Raw genomic sequence first — 7,628 nt, 5'->3', positions numbered from 1 at the left:
TTTGCATAATGAAACCAGCTCTATATGTATAGCTTTTCTGATGTAGTAAACTTGCTTGGTTGCTCACCCGGTACAACATTCAATAACAACAAATGAGCTCAAAGACATGTAGAAATAAACTAAAATGGTATGATTGCTTCATATTTGATCTCGTTATCACTCTTGGTAGGGTTTTAAATATAGATGGTGCATTACGTCCAAATGCAATAGAACATTAACCATTTAGTGTCACTTATGTACCAGACATTTCATTTCTGAACATGATACATATACTACAGCCGATGAAATAAAACATTGCCAGATGCACGCTCATCTGGATTAAACTGAATGCCCTACTGACTAGATATTTCACTTTGAAAGTGTCACAAAGACTGTAAGAAGCAACAGTGTTTTGCAGAAACGTCACCACAGGCATGGTTTTCCAGTAAGCCTGGGTTAATATTTCAACTGTTGTTTGGCTATTATTATTAAGAGACCATTTCTTTTCAGATCGTTAATTCAGAAATCATCAGTAAACACTCCAAGAATTATGACAGATGCAGGCATTGAAGTTCACCTTTAATTTAACGATGGCTAAATCCATCTCAATCGCAGATAATTTTATGTTTCATTAGTTAAGTCATTGTAATTTCACTGACCAACAGTGATGATGTTCAATTTCATTTGTTTTAGTTCTAATTAGTCCATCCATTGACTCATTCATGCTGATTTGTGAACCAGTTGCGAACATATTAGATTGTCATTATCTCACCGGCAGTGCAATCCGCCAGTCACAACATAAACAACTGCAATAGCCCCACTCCTGTGACTTTTTGACAATATTAGTTTCTTATTCAAATCTCTTGATAGGACCTGTCGGAGGAGAAACCCCAATGGAAACTGATGGTTATTAGCCAGTCAGTCTTATTTTACCCTTATGCATTAGTCGCAGGGTTTTTGTATGAGGTTTTCTTCAATTGCATACATGGCCCTTGTTTTCCACCAACTCAAAATATCAAAAACAGTAAAGGTGTTCCATTTTCTCTACCTTTTCTGTTTAAGTTCATTGACCACAGGGGTTTGCACGCTCCCTGTTCACAGCTTAAACAGTGTCATCTTGTTGTTGTGTGTAATGGACGTCCCCCATGTTGTTGTCTTCATGCTCGACTGTGGATGTGTAAACAAAACTGCAAGCGGAGAAGAGGTTCTGTGCCAATTTAGAAGAGACAGCACCAGCATGTCAACAAGCAGAAATGATTGTTCTCTGCCTACTTGTCTGATGACATCACTGCAAGCTTGCTGCGAAGGGAATAACATTTTCCTCGCTGCACGCACCAGCAGCAAAATTAATCCATTTAAAATCACCCAAGGAAGTTCCGTGTGGCGAAAACTTGGAACTGTAGCTAAATTTCAGCCTTGGTTTGACCGTGAGAATCACAAATGCTCAGGGTCTATAGAATCCTCCAGCTTATCATCATTGTATCTACACTTTCAAACCGCTCAGAAATGAACGCTTATTTATGAGGTAGATTATAAACTACTCATGTAAACCCATATATGTTTCTTTATATTGGCAGGCCAGTCATATTTCTCATATATCTGAGTGCAGTTCACATGAAAGAGTTGTTTGCAGGAGAATATTGTCCAGGACCCAGGAGTAAAGAGAGATTCTGTAGTTACAGATAAAATGAAATGAATGTTTGTCCCAGGCCTCGGGTTTCTGCCAACATTGGTTTCTGGTGTAAAAAAAAAAAAAAGATAAATTCTTGTTCCAAACCTTATCTGCCTTGCTTTTCTTCCTAGGCAACATCCTAACTAGCATTTTGAGTGCTCAGTCGGCATGCAATTTGTGATACACACAGGAGATTCAGCTCATATTTTTGTTTCTAGCATGTTGTTAAACTTACACCACTATTCCCTATCACGATCGGGAACTTTTTAAGTACCAGTTTCTGGGGTTAATTATATTTATATACCATGATTATTTATCTATATTTACATTATTAAAGGAGTACATACAGCCCTGTCTTTTGTCCTAAATAAGTTATATTTGGTTTCTTAGAAGGCAGTAAAATCACACCACCACCTCAGAAACAGTGTTTGCATAGGGATTATGCCTATTCTGCCCCGAAAACAGCCTAAATAGGCAGCTCTGTGTGGTTCTGGAACAGAGCCATAGTGATTTTACCGTTGCTCATGAATTTTTTATTGGCACAGACATTTCTCGTGTTGTTCAAAACAACTCATGATGGCAGCTGTTTTCTCTTATTTTCTTGCTCTCTCTCCCTCTGTCTCAAAAACAAACCCAGAGCAGGTTCAATCGATCTTTAAGTATGATTCTCGTTCTGTTAAACCACTGCACCAGCTTCCACTGCCCTCATGTGGCTCCTGCAATGCTGCCTAGATTATCTAGAATGATCAAAAGGACTGCAGCTCTCACATTCGGAGAGATCTGAGCTAAGCCCTTATTAATTCTTAAGACAGCCAATTTAAATAACCCATGTTATGCTCTAATAAAACTGCTATGAGAGAGACAAATTTTATGAGGGTGATTCAGGATTCTAAGTCATAAAAATAAGAGAGACAATAGGTTGGTACCTCCCGGTATAATTGTGATTTTGTAGTACTCCTTTTCCACCAGTAGAGGTGCTGGTGCCAGAGCCAGTTTCTTGAACCATTTTGTACATTTCCACCAATTGAGCCATTATTTGATCAGATTAAATTTGATTTATTTTATATTTAAAGGGATAGATCACCCAAAATTTGAAATTATAATTTAACCAAATTTACGTTGTTTCTTGCGCAATAAGAATTTTTAATCACACAATGACAGTTTAAGTCCAAAAGGACAAAGGACTAGGGTTGGGAATTGTAAATCGATTCAGATTCCAGAATTGGATACTTAAGGTTAGTAATCGGATATTTGTTGTCAAATTAAAATATTTGTCATCTGTGAGGACCGGACCTAGCTATCTGCCAGGACCTTGCTCGCTAATCTAAGCGCTCCAAAGTTTGGCTACATTTGTGATCAGACCAAAAAACCTACAATTTCTTTGATAGCTAAACATGTTTCAAGAGAGGTGTCACCACCAACATGACAAAGCACTTCAATAGCTCGATCTCGAACACGATTCAAACACCAAACGCGATTCTATTTCTAAATTAAAATGATTTGTCTGTTTCATTCCTCAGCCTTTGACATGTGCGATTACAATGTTGTGATCACTTGTTGGTTTATCCGTGCAGTGTACCATCACATCAGTGTGATTTGAACATTTAAATGTACGCGCTGCCATTGACCTAAAGAGAGCAGCAGTCATCTGTCATGAATGAAACAGTCACAGTCTTTTCTGCTACAAACATTCTAATCACAGAAGTACTGGGATACAAGTTTGTAATTCAGATTTAAATTGTGTGTACAATGTGTACGGTAGCAAATAAAATAGAGTAAATCGCCTTAAATGAAATGTGATTTTGTTAAGTTGTCTATCAAGTTTTTTTGAATCAGGAGAGAACACAACTTCCATTAGGGAAAAATAAATAAATAAATACAAAATTCCAGATTCATGCTGTCATATTTTGCACACAAACAGCTCTTAAAGAGTCCAGCTTTTTATAACCTGTTATGTTTTCTCATGTTATTCAACTCCAATAAATAATAAAAAAAATAAAAAAATAAAAAAATAAAAAAAACAGGATAAATGGTTGATATCATTATTTAATCACACTGGAATCAAAACTGGGAATCGAACAGAATCGGAATAAATAAAAATAAATGGAATTGGAATTGATAAAATTCAAACAATACCCAACCCTACATAGGACCCAACTGTCTTTGGACATCATCGTTCAATTTTTTATTTACTGTAGTTGAAATGTAGACTTGGTTCAAAATGAAATTGTTAGTGTAACTGCCAATTACTAAAATTCAGCTATACCGTTAAAAAGGATGTTGATCCAGGAACATATCTTATTTGTTGAAACCTATGTAAGGCTGGTTTGTACCCATGACTCCTTACTCACAATGCAGTAAAAGCTACTGCTTATCTTCAGCCACAACCCTGTGCTAGTGTGTTGGTTGAACATGACTGGACAGAGACTGCTACATTTTTTTTTTTTCATTACCAAATTATATTATGTGGTACATCATTGGTGTTTTTCCTCAAAGCAGTTTTCTTGACAGTGAAGCAAACGGGAGGTGCAGTCTCAAATCAAAGGAAAAAGAAACCACATTAAACCCAATCAGAGGCATGACAGAGCACTTCTGCAGACTGATGATAAGCCCACCACATCCCTGCCAGAACCCTGGACAAGTGGAGTGATTCTAGAGCCACCGACTCCCTCGCTGGCTGTTGTCGGCCACCTGTGTCCATCATCGTCCGAGATGAGCCAGGGTGATACTCCTGTGGAGAGAGAGCCCCTGATGAATGGGCCGACAGGAAGAAAGGACAGATAAATAACCTGCAATGTTGGAGATGAAAAATAAGAGAACAGATGCTACATGCAACACAGAAGTCCAATTGCGTTGATATTGCATATAGCATTGAGACTATGGAGAGGATTTCAACATAACTTCAAAGAGAGAGTTTTTGATGTATGAAACCTCTGGAAAAGAAGCTCTAATGACTTTCAAAAGACCATTTTTACCCTGAAAAGACTAGGTTAGACGAGTATGTATCTTATTCTATGCTAGTGCAGGCTGCTGTAAGCCAGTTAGTCAAGATGTCAATAGCATCAGTTCTTTGATACTAATTAAGTCAATACAGTATGTTAGAAAAGACTTGGTCAAATTAGCCATTTTGTGCAAAAAAAAAAAAAAAACAACAACAAAAAAACCAAGAGATCTATTGCATTTGGATGTTGGGTCGTGCTGTGTAAATGCAACAGAAACACTGATGTGTGATGATGATGACATTGTTATAGAATAAAATAACTCATTAATAAAAAATAAAATAAAAAATCTTAATATTATGTATATTCTTTTAAAATAAATTGTTTCCATAATAAGTACAATGGCACAGCCTTCAGAAATGAGTTATTTTGTAGTTTCAGCTCGGATCAAAATGAATGGCACTTATATCTGTATTTATGTTTCAACTTCCTTTCAGATATACATAGTTTCTAAAGAAACCGTCAGCATATTTCAGCTCACTATTTTTCTCTCTTACTAAACCGGTATACTGACCATAATGGCATCTATTTTGTGGATTGTTTCTACACCAAAGTAAATGAACAGATAAAGAAACAGAAAACAGATTCCTTTAAATAAATTGTTCAAACTGCATCAGGAGCCAAAATAACAAACATTATGAGCCTGAATAGGCAAAGTTGACAGTAAGTGGGCTACTTATAAAACATGTCTAAACAAACTTAACCCTCAGGTGTGGGCGAATACATTTATAAATACATTTAATTGGACTAATTCAAAATTTATGGCCATAGGCTGCATCCTATGATTCCAATGAAATGTAAGCATATCACTGAAAGCAACCATAACTCAAAAGAGGGATTTTTTCCTTTTTTTTTTCTCCTTGTAACATTTTATTATGGGATTGCCTTCTTTATGAAAAATACATGCTGCCATGTTATCTGTGACATATCTTAGAAAGCAGAATAATTATTATATCTGTCTTTTGCAACAGCCTTGGTGTAAGTAGAAACAAGTAACAAATTTTTAGTACCTATAAAAAATACGTTACTCGATGAGAAGAGGCTTGGTTGACCAAAATTCTATTAGTCACTTAGTCGCAGAAAAAGTCACGCAGTCAGTGACAGACAGATCTTTAACAGCTGGTCTATGCGGTATTGGTAATACAGTACATCAGGCAAGATCATATCATTCATCGACATCAAATACTGTATGGCTTATCATCTGAAATATGTAAATAGTAGCAACTTCACATGGCCGCTCTATCTAATGTCAACCTATAAAAATGTGTGCTATTGAAGTGTCTGTGCGAAGTGTGGAAGATGAACAGTAGTGCGCTTGCTGAATGACAGATGCAGACTCTGGTTAAGTTACTTGTTCTTAAAATACTCCCTCATTTTTGGTCAGACAGATAAGAGTAATGCATCCTTTGAATCTGTAAAGACTTAAAATGCATTTGTGTGTACTCACAATAACAACAAAACATTGTGCTTTTGTAAAATTATGAACACAAAAAAAATGTTCTTTCTGCCATTTCTGTCTTTGTGAACTTGAGCGCGAAAAAAAAATAAAAATAATGATATATATATATATATATATATATATATATATATATATATATATATATATATATATATATATATATATATATATTCTTACAAATATTCCACTTTTTTATTTTATTTATTTATTTTTATTTTTGGGGGGCAAAAACTTGTCAGATGCAGTGTTCAAACATTTCTTATGTAGATTCCCTCTCCATAGCATGTCATAAGTATTGTAACAGATATCTTTTGGTAATGTTAGACAAAACTGTGGAATGTAAAGACAAAGCAACAGTGGTGTATAAAGTACCTGAAAGTCATACTCAAGTAAAAGTACAGATATCTTACCAGAAAATTACTTTGGTAGAAGTTTAAGTCACCGTTTGTAATATTACTTGAGTATTACAAATATGAGTGAAATGTCTACTTTCAAATTAACCAGTTCAAATGGAAAACAAATATTCTTAGATTGTGTAATCCATTGGTCTCAAACTGAATTCCTGGAGGGCCACAGCTCTGCACAGTTTTGCTCCAACCCTAATCAAACACAACTGATCCAGCTAATCAAGGTCTTCAGGATTACTAGAAACTTCCAAGCAGGTGTGATTTGGAGCTGGTTGGAGCTAAACTCTGCAGAGCTGTGGCCCTCCAGGAATTGAGTTTGAGACCACTAGTAATCGGTATGATATATATATACAGGCACATCCACTACTGTGTTAGTGTCATCGACTTCATCTCTTAAGTAGAAAACAAAGAAAGCACCAGTTTATCAACAAATTATTACAATTTGAATGCAGTCTCGTTGCTGTTTTTCCCTGATACATTCATATATTATATATAATTATATATTATTATATAAATGTCCATACACAGCTTGAGTAGCAAGAATGTGCTCAGTTATAATTATTTCTTCCATTTTATATTTTGGGGTAAGAATAAGAAGCACTTCATCCGGTACTTAGTGTGTTTCATTCCAACATAAGAAAACATTTCTGGAATCTGCATCTGAAAAAGCATTTATCGAACCGTTTATGTATCTCAGAGGGGACATGGATGAATTTAGTTACAAATGCATAAATAGGCTCAATGTGTTGTTTTTAACATAAAACTTTGAATACTGATATTTGAAATAATTGAAAACATCAGTGGGGTAGTCAAAATGTGAAATTAAAACCGCCAGTAGGTGACTGCAAGTGAATGTTAATGAGCGAGTCATTGAGATTGAACCGATTCATTCAAATGGCTGATTCATTCAGAAACAAAGCATTTGACAATGTTAATAAGTGAATCACTGAATAATGTATTTAACTGAATCGTTCAAAAAGTTTATTCATTCAATAATGTCCATTGCTCAGAGAGACGAAACAGTGCTGTGATCTTTGTTTGAAAATACTTTCGTGAGCACAATTTAGCAAAAAATAAGCAATAATGGGCCCTATCATACACCCGGCGCAATG

The sequence above is a fragment of the Carassius auratus genome, chromosome 18 (genome assembly GCF_003368295.1).
Source record: "Carassius auratus strain Wakin chromosome 18, ASM336829v1, whole genome shotgun sequence".
Lineage (NCBI taxonomy): Eukaryota > Metazoa > Chordata > Actinopteri > Cypriniformes > Cyprinidae > Carassius > Carassius auratus.
Note: the sequence above shows the minus strand (reverse complement) of the source record.